Here is a 14,970-nt window from a genome sequence, read left to right as displayed (position 1 = left end):
TTGTCATTTGATGTCTAGTCACATGAAAGTGAATGTTCTGACAAATGTTTCTGAAGAAATGTTTGTTCAGAATTTCACCAAAGTGTGTTAGTGTAGGACCTGTCTGTTGTTTACAGGTCAGGCTGAATATTGGCTTAGTGCCAAGACTCGATGCCCCTATTTTGTTTATTTACAAAACAGGTTAACTTCCCAGCAGGTGCAAGGTTGTGTATGAAAACAATGATTTCTGGCCTTGGTGCTTAAAACCAAGACCTATGCCAACCTATGGCAGTGTTTGTTTGTTAACTCTCGATATACTGTCTCATTACACTGTGCCTTAGTGTGTTTGTTTGTTTGTTTGTTTGTTTGTAGTCTGTACAGAACTATTGACAGCTTTATTCTCGAAGATAATCATCAAAAGCACAAAGAAATCAGATAAACAGGGTAAGTAATTAAAGGCTGTTCTCAAACCCACTTGAACATTTATTTCTAAGCTGGAGAGCAGAGTGTAAAAGAGTAATTGATGTTGCATTGTCTGTGGCTAAAAGATTACTATATAAGTGAGCTAAGGCCAAACCACAAAGTAATGTGTGACCAGTGTCCCTGTATGTGGCACTCAGGCTTATTGACATTTAGCTGATTTAGTGAAGCCAGCAGTGGTATGTGTAACTGAATACTAGTTTACTTGTATGTTTTCTGCCTGTGTGTGTATCGTCAACGAAATCTCAATCGTAAATTTTCCCACATTGCCATATATACATGCAAACACACTCACACACACACACAGCAGAGCACAGACAGTCACACACCCTTCCGGTGTCAAAACCCACATCCCCCACCACACCCATGCAACCACAGGCCACGGATACCTCGGAGTCACCTCTGAAACAGAAGCGCACAAACACCATCACACACCAAACATGACACACACACACACACACACACACACACACACACACACACACACACACACACACACACACAGCCCTTTTCAAATGTTAAATCTAGAACGTGCGAACTACACCCAGCACAAACCGTCACTCAGCGAAAAACAGGTTCACAAAAAAGCTTGCATCAGCTTGCTTTCAGCTTTTCTGTGCTGTGCTGTGCTGTGCGTGATGACGTTTGGATATTGTAAACAATCAGCTCATTGTGAATGTGTGTCAGTGGCCGAGGCACAGGAGGCCGAAGAGCTGTCACAAAGCTGTGTCTTTCTTGCTCATGACTATAATGTCCTTCCTTCTTCCTTCAGCCAGAGGATGGAGGAAATAGGCCAAGTCCGCTCTCAGACTTGCATGCTCCAAGCACTCGGCAGAAAGAGAGACAGACAATGGTCATTTAGGTGGTGTGCGTTGTGTGTGTGTGTGGGTGTGTGTGTGTGTGTGTGTGTGTGTGTGTATGTGTGTGTGTTGTGCACTGAATATTTTCCACCGCTTATAGAAAGTATTTTTCCATTGAGGCCTCTCTTCCTCCCTCCCTCTCTCTCTCTCACACACAGGGACACTCACACCTGCAATCTCATCCCCCCCCTACCCCACCCCCCCAGAAACACATACACACACTCACACAAAAACACACACACAGACACACATTTTCCATTTTCAGTGCAACCGCGGTCATGTGGGGTATTGTGAACTGTGAGGGCATCTGCAATCTTCCTGCCAGTCCACCCCCTACCCCCCAGGTTTCTCTTTCTCTCAACATGTCTGTTTGCCTGCACACACACACACACACCATTTGAAAACCATTAACAGCCTTTCTTTCCTGTCTGCGTCTCATTAACCTCAACAGCAGAGGAGTAGATAGGAGACTACCTCCCCGGGGTTCCAACTAAATCTGAGTTCATGTGGACTTAACTTATGATTGGCTCAGAGTGGAGATGCATGCTATGCTTTTGACGTGCTGCTAACTGCACTGCACTGCTAACTGCTGCTCACTTTACATACAATTTCCCCTTAGTAGTTTAACATGGGATTAGGTTAGGACTGACATTCCTTAGATATCTATTGACAGCAAAGGAGTAGTAGGCCATAGGTATGTCTCTAATCCCAGAACACTCAAATGAAACCCTAGCTTTGGTGAAGTTTCCGTTAAAAACAAACAAAACAAAAAAACAGAGAGAGAAAGAGAATGATGGAGATGGAGCCAGAGAGAGAGAGAGGCAGCTTTTAGGAGCTTTTAGACCAAAAACTAAAAATAGATTTTAAAAGCATCATAAATAAACCATTTACCAACACTTTATTAAAGTGATTAAAAAAAAACTGTGCTCAATATTTCACAGCATAAAATAATGAAGTAGGATACCAAAGCTCTGGCCTCTACTCTGTCACTCAGGCACACACACAGATAAAACAAATTGTGTAAAACTCATACATAAAATGAATCGATGGTGACTCACACGCTCTTGAAGGCCATCCAAACAAAGCCAACAAGCAATCCAAACATAATGAAAGATCATATTCAATTTAGTTGTGTCCTCTTTTGAGGCATGAGAGGCATGAAGTAACAGCCGAGGGCCAGGGCGGGGAGAGGGAAGCTGTGAGAGGAAAAGAGATGAAAGACTGTGCACGCATTGGGAGGGGAAAGCGGGAATAATGCTAATTTTCCCTTATCTCTGCACCTCCTAAGGATCTGTTGCATTATTTAGCAGCGCCTCTCGACTAAGTTTAGCAGTTGTATAGATAGATGGTGGAGATGTGGGGAGATGGGGGGAGAATGCTGAGCCAAACCCTGACTAATGCAGTGAACTGCCAACTCCTGACTCGAATCAGCGTGACACCGACCAACTGGCCCTGAATAACTGACCACACACACCACCACAGATCAAGACGCCAAGAGAGAACTAGATATGCTAACCAGGAACAGGTGTGCCGGTGAATAAAAGAGAACATGCTGAAGGCAAATGGAGAAAGGTCAGAAACAGAACAGGGAACAGGACAAAGCAGAAGCAGAAGCAGAAGCAGAAGCCAATGGAACAGAACAGAGAAAATAGAACAGAGTCCACGGCCTGAAATAAAACAACAGAACAGAAGCTAACAGAGCAGAACAGAAGACAACAAGGCAGAATGAAGCAGCGCAGAACCTGTTTCAGGGAGGATGGGATATTCCCCCCCTTACAACTTTAATGGCCAATAAGAGGGATAAGATGCGAGGCATCCTGAGGATCTGTCTCTATTAGGCGGAGTCTGGATCGATAGTGCACAGACAGTGCAGTGTTCATACAGCAATCCCATTAAAGGCAGCCAGTGGGCGGAACCGTCGCAGTCCTCCTGGGATGCAGCTCAAACACAAACACATTAGTGAACAGCCCATCATGCCAGTCGCAAAGACAGGCCTGGCATCTGCCATCCTAGCTAAGAGTGCCAGCAAGCGGAGGCTTCCTTCCACTTAAAGGGCGACGGCCTGCAAACAAAAACACAAAAACACACACACACGCTCTGACCAGACCGGGCAACCGCTCAAAGGCCAAGTGAGGGGTTTTAGTCGAAATATACCGCGGAGGTGACACAGTTTGCCACCCCATGATAATCACAACCACACTTTCAAAAGAAGAGACTTATGTGAGAGAGTTTGGACGCATTTCACAAACAAACAAATGCATCTGCCACACACTTTCACACTCTCTCCTCCTCTTGTACACACAGATACCCACTTACAAACACAACCACACACACTAACAAGATTTACTGTATGCTGCATCACCAGACCAGATTGAGCGTGACACCGCAAGTCTGAAATGCCAGGGAGGCATGATTCATGGTACGACACCTGCAACGCCAGTGAGGGTGAGGTTGCACACCGTCCCAGGGCTGCTAAAATAAGAAAACCCCACACGGGTACAGGGAGGCGGGCAAACTTTCATGAATCCTTCATCACGGCACTCATCACGCTGATCCAAGAGCAGCCTCAAGTGCTCTTACTTCCTAACATCCGTCACGGCAATGTGCTATTCGATAGCCAGCGCTTGTGGAAGTGTTGCGGATAACAAGATAATGGATAAAGTTTCCCCCTCTCCTTCTCTCTAAATGAGAGTACTTGAAAGGAATTAAATAAGAACATGGCCGCTCTTGAGTTGAGGGTAGGAATCAAGGGTGGTCTAAGTATATAGCCATTACTATTGCATGAAGTGAAAAGGGGACTGGCAGGCAAGAGGGAGGGGGGGTGAAGCTAAATGGGGGGGGGGGGGGGTCACTGAGTCCAGCCTTGTAGAAGTGGGATGACGCCATGGACGTTGCACTGGGATTGGAGCCTAGCAGTGGAGAGAGGGAGAGAGAGAGAGAGAGAGAGAGAGAGAGAGAGAGAGAGAGAGAGAGAGAGACAGCCATGTGCCCCAGCACAGGCTCTACCACCCACTCCGTACCTCAGACCCACCACCACACATCTACTGTGACATGGGCATGAATTATGCAACAGTATTAAAACTGTCAGCGTTTCAGGGCAACAGAAGAGTATGCCCGCTGAAGTAACACTGCAAAAATCTCACTGTCCTGTGCACTGACTGGTGGCTGAGAGGTGGATGAGATGAGGAGATGTACTGATGGGAAATATGGTGAATACCACTGGAAGCTCCAGGCCAGTCCATGCAAGCATAAATCAGCCAAAATGCCCTCTCACCTAATGTGCTATGGCAATTCGTCATGTACTGTATATTATTATAATTCAGTTGTCACTGTACTTCACTTTTTTATTATGTACGTATGCATGTATATATGTATGTATACATGTATGTATGCATGTATGTACTGTATGTATCTATGATGTCTCAGCCAGTTGCTTTAGCTGTGTATACTTCCATTTACATGAAGAACAAAGGTGTGATCACCTAATTGTATATCAGAGACTGATGTGCATACTAAATGGTATGTTTACACAATCAATCACGCATAGAACTCAGTAATGTTTTCCAGTACACTAAAACCAATACAAATATAGAGACATGTATATAGCTGCTTAACATGCAACAACCAGTCCCCATCCATGCTCACAGCCCTCCATCGAAGGTGAAAGAGTACATTTTTTGTGGAAAACATGAATACGGGTGAGTCTATACTGGAGGACAATTCCCTGAGGTAAAATGCAAATTTCGGATATGCACTACGATCCTGGTTGTGAACGGAAGCTTCGACCAAAACATGACACATGCAAAAAGGACATAACAATACTTTCCCAGTTCTTTATGTAAAACACTCAAACTCTCTTTGAAACACATACACATTTGTGTATACACACCCACACAAATAGATACACGGACACAAACACAGACACGCGCACATCCACACGCACAAACACATCCACACCCGCACGCACACACACACACACACACACACACACACACACACACACACACACCTCTCTTTTATGCGATTGTTATGGAGACGACCAATCTCCTCAGACTGAGAGCCACTCCAAGCAGGCCAACTCTAACTGCTACCACTGTTCCACATGCGCCTACCTACCATCCAAATCCGCCAAAAGACACGCTCCTCTTCCTCCTCAGCATGGTTCCCCACTCCTCCTCTCCTGCTCCCGATGTCCCCTGCTGGCTCTCTTTCACACTGCCGCTACTGAGGATCCTCTGTCCCTGCTGTTGGGGGCTGTGTGAATCTCTTCTTGTTTTGTGTTTCCACACTTTAATGTCCTCCTCGCTACTCACTCTTACTCTCTCTCTCTCTCTCTCGTGTTGTACACTGTGTCTCTTTCTATCGCTCTCTATGTTTGTCCTCTTCTCTCTCTCTCTCCCTCTCTCTGTTTCTCTATCTCTGTTGTGCTCTTTGGCAGCACTGTGACTCGGTAGACGGTATCTCTCACTCTTTGTCTGGGAGTAGCATCTACACTTGTCTGCTCCCTTCTTCTCGTTATGCCTCTCTCTAGCTCTGGCAGTTTGTGGGTCTCGCACCTGCCCTGTCTCTTTCACTCTCGCCTCAGCATTAAAAAAACTCCACTCTCACTGGGAGGCAGAGAGGCTGAAAGAGAGAGAGAGAGAGAGAGAGAGAGAGAGCAAGTGAGCGAGAGTGTAAGAGAGCGAGAGAGCAGGAGGCTGGGAGAGTGGAAGGAAGAGAGGAGGGGTGCTGGAGGTGTGGCTGTGTGCGGTTTTCTGTCTCCGATCTGTCTTTCCTCTGTCTCTTACGGGGAATTAAAAGCCTTCCTATGTTCTACTTTGAGTATTTTTCCAAAAATAGAACACAGTTTACCTCTTATGTGACACTGTATATTTCTCATTGTAAAATCAAATTATAGTAACAGCTAAGGGAGATGAAATTGGACAGTGGCAATGAGTAATACTTGTAGTTTTTCCATGTCTGAGCATGGGCACACAGGCACGCTTGAAAGAGTCCATATGTGCACTGAACCAATCAAGAGGACAGCTGTTTTAGTCAAAAGGAAGGATATTTTCTCCTTGCAATGAAATTAATTTCTATTGACGTGATTTGCTACTTTTAACAAAACAAGCACATGTGTTAATTATTCAGTTTGGGTATTTGATTTCTGTTGCACTGTAAAGCTGCAAAAACCCTCTGTTGCTCATTCCCATTGCAACTCATTAGTGTTTCTGGTGTTCAGCAGAGATGCCCATGACAAAGTAATTTGTCCAGTGCATATGTGAGATACCCCATTGCATTAGGACTGCATAGATATATTAATGAGTCTTATGTAGAGAACTTGTGTAGAAATGGAAACATTTGCTGTATATATTGACAAAAGATTTCACTACAAAATATTGAATTGCAAAATGTACCCTTCTGCTGTTCTAACCCAGTGTTTGTGTAGATCCACTGTATACCTAGGCATTGGCTCCATCTACTGGTGAAAATGTGGTAAAACAAATAAGCGATTGTACCTAAAACTGTGGGCTTGACGGATATGCTGTGTATCAGTTGGGTGTTATTTATTTTAAAATAGGTCCTTGAGAGCGTGTCCCTTAGGAAACATTTTGGGCTGAGCGAACATAAGGTTGAGAAAATAGGTTGAGAGAATATAAATTCCCAGTCAGTTTGCAGCATATATGCATATATGCAAATATGTCTTGAAATTAATTGTAGGCTTATGGCAATAGCCAATTTTGGTTACTCCTGCAGACATCTTTAACTTTGCTCCACCTACTGGCGGTTCTGACGACTACACTAATACAGCAATCACACCTGTGTATGGGCATTTAAAGGCCCATAGATCATTCACTTTTATGTCTGTAAATGAGTGCTATATTCACTTGTTCAGCTCGAAGTTGTCTTTTGCTAACACCAGCAACCATTTCTACCCATCATCCACCTGAGACTTTCAGGGAGATTCCATTATGATAGTGGGCAACTACAGTGATGGTAGAGTAGCTCCACCAGAGGCGCAATCGATTTTAAGGGAAGGTAATGCATTTAGGAACAAGGACGGTTGTTTTGTTATGGTCTTTCAATCCTAAAAGCTTCCGATCCGCTGCGAGCAGGGTTCGAACCTGCGCGGGGAGACCCCATTGGATTTCAAGTCCAACGCCTTAACCACTCGGCCATCGCAGCCCATACGTCAACACGAACAATGAATTTTTTTTCATTGCATCGAACATACTATTTGTTGAGTATTCAAACCAAACTAGGATTGTAGGCTATCTACGAACAATGATTTTTTTTTATTGCATCGAACATGCTATTTGTTGAGTATTCAAACCAAACTAGGATTGTAGGCTATCCACGAACAATGATTTTTTTTTATTGCATCGAACATACTATTTGTTGAGTATTCAAACCAAACTAGGATTGTAGGCTATGCACGAACAATGAATTGTTTTTTATTGCATCGAACATACTATTTGTTGAGTATTCAAACCAAACAAGAGTTGCAGTTCAAAGTGCTTTACATAAAATCAATAAAAACAAGCAGCAAGAGCAATTCTCAGGGGGGCAATTTTTTTGATAATGATTAAGGCGACTCATTCGGTAGGTACATTAAGCAGGACATTGTATATATGTGTTGTGAGCTGATTAACTCATACAGTAATACCTTTTTGTCCACTAGATGGCAGCACACAACAGAAAGATTTCCCCTCTAGCTACATAAGTTACAGGTGGAAAGCTATGGAAGAGTAAAATAATGATCAACATCGTATGTTCCGATAGGCTTCTTGGATTACTATAATCATGATAAAAGTAAAGTTTAAGAAAACATATATCAGTCCACATCGAAAGTTGGTGGAATGGCTTCCATGACATAGATTTTAAGATAAACTGTACTGATTCTAGTGATCATAGATTATTTTCAATCACAATTGAAATTAATATATCATGTAGGCAGGGATGGATTACCGAACGGGCCTACCGGGCCCAGGCCCAAAGCTGGGGCACAAGACTGGGGCACACTCGCTCACCATGAGGGGGGAAGAAAGGAAAAAGGGGGGAGAAGAAAAGAGAGGAAAAAAGAGAGAAAAAAGGGAAAAGGAGAGAAAAAATGAAGGAAGGGATTTTGTATGGGCTAATCCTCCATGACTAAAGTTTTTTAATGTTGATGAACATCATACATTATTTTTAAAACATTAAACTTCTGTTTTTATATGCATTACTATGAGAGCAGAGGTTTCAGGTTCGAGTCCCACCATTGGCAGACATTGAGGTTTGCATTATTTCATGCAAAGCTCATTTTCGTTATTGGAAATCACAATTTGTTTGCATATTACCTTTTATTAACCTTATATTAGTGAGATATGGATAATTGACCCCAAAGTTCCCGGTTCGAGTCCCACCGTTAGCAGAAATTTAGGTGTGCATTATTTACTGCAAAGTTAAATTTTATTACTGGAAATCACAATTTGTTTGCATATTACTTTTAGTTTACCTTATATTAGTGAGATATTTATAAATCTACATTGAATATTTCAATGCAAGTTCATGTACAGTTATGTGTGAGGTACTTTAATTGTTTCACAAAATATTTGTGTTCCAGTTAATACATCCTACAAAACACAAAAGATCAAAGGAAAAATATAAATCTTGGTTGTAAACAAACTTTTATTTGCAATAAAAAATTCAACAACAACAACTATAGCATAATATATATATATACAATATAATAATATATCAGAAAACATATACAGAAAGTGTGAAACTGGGAGGGGAAGGGGTTGAGGGGCACTAAGCCAGTGTCCATGGGGGGGGGGGAGGCAATTTATTCATTTATTTTTCATGCATTTTTTTATATCCTCCAACCACTGCTCCTTGGGAACAGCCTCTACAGAGGGGCAGTATACCGCTGTCCTGAACTGCCCGCATTGGTCGACGAGGCCCGAGCCATGTAACGTTACTTTTTTTTCGGACGTATGAATGTCAAAGTATTGATAGTTTGATGCGACAGTGATCAAGGATCATATCTTATGCATTTCATGCTCATGCTCATGCTATATATCCCCTCAAAATGGCAAACCTGTCTCTGTCATGGTTTTCTTCATTTTTAGGGGGAAATCGTCAGTAGCAATCTATAACACAATTATATGCTTATCGTACATACACTATAGAAACTATTAAAAAGCCGATGAATAGTTTCTTATTTTCTTTGTTATTTTTGTCATATAGGCTACAGATATGCAATGATGATTGCTGGGTCCAGTGGCGGTTCTACATGGAATTACGCCCCGGGCGAAACCCCCTCTGAGCGTGTATGAACATGTCCATACCCTATGGTCAAATCAGCTAACTAACGCTAGCTAGCAAACAATTCTGTTGGTGCTCAACATTAGCTGGTTGCCTTAATAGGAATTTAGGTTAAGTTACACTTGACTGAAAACACATTTTTACCTTGTCCACTTGAGCATCCTTCAATAGTTATCTTGATAATGTAATAGACTACTCTGTAAAAGATGTATTTAATTTCCCTCGGGATAAATAAAGTATCTATCTATCTATACTCTGCTAACTACGTACTACCTTCACCAGTTGGATAAGTTGGAGCAGTCAGTGGTCTCCTTCCACCAATTCACCTTGCCCTTGGTGACCACATAATCGTTCTGTATTACCTATTTGTATTAGCCATTTCACACAATTCAGAAAAACGAAAACGTGCAGGAATTATAGGCCTGTAATTATAATGTTATGAATGTGCGTTATTTGGAAGAAAGTCAGGTGTGACTGCTATACAGTGGATCCCCCGCCCCCCCTTGTCCGTTCCATTTGGGAGACGTGAACTGTCCCCCGCGCCCCCTCCCCTTCCCCCTTCTCCCTTCTCACTCAGGATCTGTTCACGGCACCTTCTTAGCGAGCAGAGGCGCCTACAGCTGCAGGGGGCGCCAATTTGCCAATTCCACACACAGTGATATGATGGATAATAGAAAACCAGCTAATTTTTTTAAGTGCTCTTGCCGCCCCGCACGTCTTATGAAAAAGTGCCTGCCCGGGTCGCCCGTGCCTAAAACCGCCCCTGGCTGGGTCATATGTATCTTGTTGTCCAATGTCAAGTCTCCTCCGCAACCTCTCTCCCACCCACTTTTCCTCTCTGGTTTCTTCTGTTCTTCCACCTTTATCCACTTTCTCCTCACTAGGTGTCAATGATGCCACAGAATCTCTCTGCTCCACTCTGAGCTCATGCCTGGACAGTCTGTGTACACTTTCCACTAGACCTGCTCGATGGTCCGTGTAGGCTACTTTGCGGCCAACGGATTTTCGTTTTGAAATGAGAAAACCAAAATCGGGAAACGAGCTGTTTCCCAATTATCATTTAGAAGGGGGGCGGCGGGGGGACGGAAAACAACCCATTTTCCGTTTTACGTTTTGATAGAAAACTGAAAACGAAAAAACGACCCGTTAACTGATTTTCTTTGATGTTCTTAAACATGGAAATCGGGAATTAAAATACTGTGTGGAAATCTTCTTTCTCAATTTTGCGTAGATTTTCGGAAGTTGCTCCCACGAGCTTGACAGTCACAGGATGTAGAAGAAGAGCAACGGCAGAACCAGCATAAACCCAACCGGTGGGCTCTCGCACGCTCCCTTCATTGAGCCAGAGGTACTTTTTGCCTCCCCTCTGTGCTCTGCATTTTATTGTTACACCACCAGGGTTCTAATGCTCGTAGCTTGACTGTTCTCTCCCTTGTACGTCGCTTTGGACAAAAGCGTCTGCTAAATGACTAAATGTATATGTAAATGTAAATGTCAAGTCTCTATTTGATCATGTGACGAGACGATACAATATAGTTTAGGCGCAGAATCTGAACGTCAAGACCTACAAGCTGACTGAGCACAGCCAGAAGCACAGTACACCTGCCGAATGATGCCTTTCAAACATAAAAGTGGTGATGCATGATTTGCTTTTTCAATGGACAGGATAGCCAGCCCATTCAGCCTCTCCTGCCCCATGCTGCCCCTCAGGTAGGTCAGGTAGGTTGCCCTGTCACATGTAATGTCAGAATAGAATAGAATAGAATATATGTATTTGTCATTGCACAAGTACAACGAAATTGAGGTAGCAGCTCTCAGACACAAAAACAATAAAAATATAGATTGAAACAATAGCAGGGCAGTGCACACCTCATGTTACGGAGTAGGCCTATACTTTAACCTGTTTACTTTCCCAATACAATACCCAAAGTATCTAATTCCACCGTAAAATTCAACACATTGTTGGTAAATATATAAATAAATAAATATATATATATATCTTCCCATGCATGTAGGTGACGGGGCCGATTTGCACGCCTCCACCGAGTTGATCAAAATGTTTTTGTATTGTACTTGTATTGCTTGTATTGCACAGAGTCGGCTTCGTAGTGTTTTTTTTTTATTCTGGTCTAAAGGATTATAGTACATACAGCTCACCGATAGGAACGCCACGGGCGTAGGTCCCTGTTGCACGGTTTCCTTGGAATCTTTTTCTTGGAACATTTTTCTAATTCTCATTGTAAGGAAAGTCATAAAATTTCAAGTTAAAAAAACAGCATTTAGGGGAGTGTTTTCTGCTGTTAACAACAGTGGCCAGTACTCTTGGGTTCCATCACAATTGGTTTAAAATCTGCGCTTGTCCCACGTGGCATGACGTGGGGATGTAGCTCAGTGGTAGAGCGCATGCTTCGCATGTATGAGGTCCCGGGTTCAATCCCCGGCATCTCCACTATCTCTTTAGTCACGTGTATGGAATCAATGTATAAAGAACAATACAGGGGAACACGATCTTGTTGTACATTTCTCACATATCAGTTTGTTGTGGTCTGTATTTTCAAAGTCACGTGACCATAGCATACATTTATATTTGTTTGCTACAACTGCATGACAAGCTAATGTTGAAACCATTTTAAATAACACCTTAGCCTGTTATGTACTTTCTCCTACACAAAAATGGTGTATTCATTTTCATACAAGTTGGAGCAAAGCATGCTTAGCATTAGAAAGTAAAAAAATGTTTTGGTTTACGTCATGCTTCTTGTTACGGTTCTCTTCACACCGTTTTCCCGAGATCATTTCAGGGTGGTGGACCAGAGCCATGTAAGGCTATCTATATGGCGGCTCTGGGGATGACGTTTAATTTCAGATGTCTATTCGCTACCAATGTCAGTTGCGCAAGAAAAATTACTGGTTCCACTGGGGCTCGAACCCAGGACCTTCTGCGTGTAAAGCAGACGTGATAACCGCTACACTATGGAACCTCATGCCTAACAAATGGTAAAAAATTACAGTTTAAAAAAACTGGGTAAAACTACAACTATATTATCTGTTTATCTACTATCGGTAGATAGTATCATAACATTTCCAAAGTTGTTTTTGCTCATGGGGGGGGGGGGCAGGTGAAGGAGAACAACAACTCTCTCTCGCTATTAGGCGGCCAGAGTGTCAGCCATCTGCTGGATGACTGACTGCAGTGTTTATGAATCATCGGCCTATTTCTGTCTCTGTTTTACATCTCGAACATTTTTCTTGTTGGACATAATAAGTGTAAACCAGCAACGTTTTTCCGATGCCTTAGCTTGGTTCGTATAGGTTCATATTCATATATCACAGTGATAGATTTAATGAAAAGTCAATTATAACAAATCATTGATGAGAAAACTGCAATTATCTCAATCGTGATGGGCTATGCTGAGTTAGACTAGCCCATCAAAGTGAACTGTAGTCGTAGCCAACACGTACATGATGCAAGTTTATTTTCCTGTTTTACTTCCCTAAGTGGTCAAGTTAATCTTGCTGCAATTTCCTTGAACCTGCCAACGCTAGTAAATTCCGCCCTCTGCTGTTGGCAGCATGCAACAGCCACATCTTATACATTTAAGCTAAAAATGCCAAGGGCTGGCTACAAACTCAGTTTAAAAATGAGAAGGCCATTCTGTACACACATTAGTTATATTTTAATGTCCGATTATTTGGTATAGTTAATAAGTAAGAATATGCTGTAATAGCTAAGCCAAATACACGAAGGCACTTATTTACAAATAAATACATAGAGTAGGCTATAAACATAGGTTTCTTGTCCTCACCCGCACTTTTCCACATGTCCCAAAGAGAAGGAAATCTAACCACCATAACAGCACTGGGGAATTCAGAAGAGGTATTTGGTTTGATTGGCGTATACAACATATATCAACACGCATGGTTTTTCTGAAAATCTGGCCAGGTCTTCATGAGCTCAGTCGGAGAAAAGTCTGTAACGATGATAAGTTTGGCAAAAGTACATCTGTTATAGTTCAAGTGACGCACTTCAAACAGATTTCGCAGCCAAAACATGCCTCTACCATACACAGGCCTGACTCCAAGTATCTTCAGACATAATCCCACATAGACATCTTCTAATGGAATTGGTCGCACAAATCTTGAAACCAATGATATCTTTGCTGCGAGGTCTGTTGAGAACACATACGCAGCCCCTGACACATAGGGAGGAAATGTGGAATCTGGATAGATGTCTTTTGACAGATACCATTTGCTGTTCTCAGCCCTACAAGGCATGCCATCATTGATGACCGATCCAGTAATGTAATTATTTGTTGCTGGAAAAGGCAAAAAGTTGATGAGGTAATAGATATTAAGGAAAATATCGGCATCAATTTTCATTGCATAAGAGGCACGTTGGCAATTAGTGGCAATCCAGTTCATCATCATCATAGTCTTCACTGTCAGATTGCGATAACTGTCCAAGAAGTCCATCATAACAATGTCACCGTGGTTAACGTTTTCGTCTGCAATAGCAGCTTCTGACTTTTCTCCTTCTTCTCCTTCCAAGACACCGACGAAAAAGAGTTTAATGATTTTGAGGTTTGGGACCAAATCTCGCTGTCCCCATGTGTTCCGAACAGCCTCCCTTGAATCAGCATCGCCAGGTGCTACCGGGACCATCAATACCAGGTATGGATTGTGTTCACACACCGAAGGTTGGTTCAGGATGTATTTGTAAGTTGAAGGTGATACAACTTTATACAACTCTTCATCAATCGGCGTGTGGCGACTGATCTTCGGTTCAAAGTAGTATCCGATTTTCAAAAAGACATTCACTACAAAACTCATTAATCCAGCTAGGAGCAGATATTTTGCCAGCCTAGAATATCTCATTATTAAAACACGTTTCGAGTCGAGATGGTTAGTTGAGGCAGTGGAGAGCCCACTTGGTTTCCCAGTCTCGCTTACCGGAAGCATCTGATATCGACAAGCCACTCCCAGCTCCAAAATGCTGAATCAATTCTGGTCAGTCATGTTTTTCTTGCCAGTCTGGTTTGAGCATAGATATATATATATGGGTTTGAGGGTCGAGGGGAGCAAACAGATCCAGGGCCGGTCCTTCCTACTGGCGACACAGGCGGTTGCCAAGGGCGCCCCTCAGAGGGGGGCGCCAAAACCTGGGCAGAGTTTTTTGCGAAAATGAGACAAAAAACGAAAGAGGAAGGGGTACGTACCACCTTGGTGTTGTCAGAACATGCAAGCACATTGAGGGGTATGGTTTGAGTCCGTGTGTCTAAGCAACGTCGAAGAAAGAAACTATGAAGAGGCTAAAGCCATCCGGGGCGCAATTCAACAAGGAAAGAAAGGTAGAAGAAGAGAAACG

General features: G+C 42.8%; 3 non-coding genes across 3 annotated transcripts; 1 reads left to right on the top strand and 2 right to left on the bottom strand.

Moving 5' to 3' along the window:
• Window positions 1-7,402: 7,402 nt before the first annotated feature.
• On the bottom strand, window positions 7,403-7,484 carry trnas-uga. Its single transcript has one exon. It is a non-coding gene; the product is annotated as a tRNA-Ser (tRNA).
• Window positions 7,485-11,982: 4,498 nt separating this feature from the next.
• trnaa-cgc lies at window positions 11,983-12,054 on the top strand. Its single transcript has one exon. It is a non-coding gene; the product is annotated as a tRNA-Ala (tRNA).
• A 459-nt stretch (window positions 12,055-12,513) lies between these two features.
• Window positions 12,514-12,586, bottom strand: trnav-uac. Its single transcript has one exon. It is a non-coding gene; the product is annotated as a tRNA-Val (tRNA).
• Between the last annotated feature and the right edge of the window lie 2,384 nt (window positions 12,587-14,970).

Source organism: Clupea harengus, chromosome 8 (genome assembly GCF_900700415.2).
Source record: "Clupea harengus chromosome 8, Ch_v2.0.2, whole genome shotgun sequence".
Classification (NCBI taxonomy): Eukaryota; Metazoa; Chordata; class Actinopteri; order Clupeiformes; family Clupeidae; genus Clupea; species Clupea harengus.
Note: the sequence above shows the minus strand (reverse complement) of the source record. Positions and strands in the feature narration are given on the sequence as shown.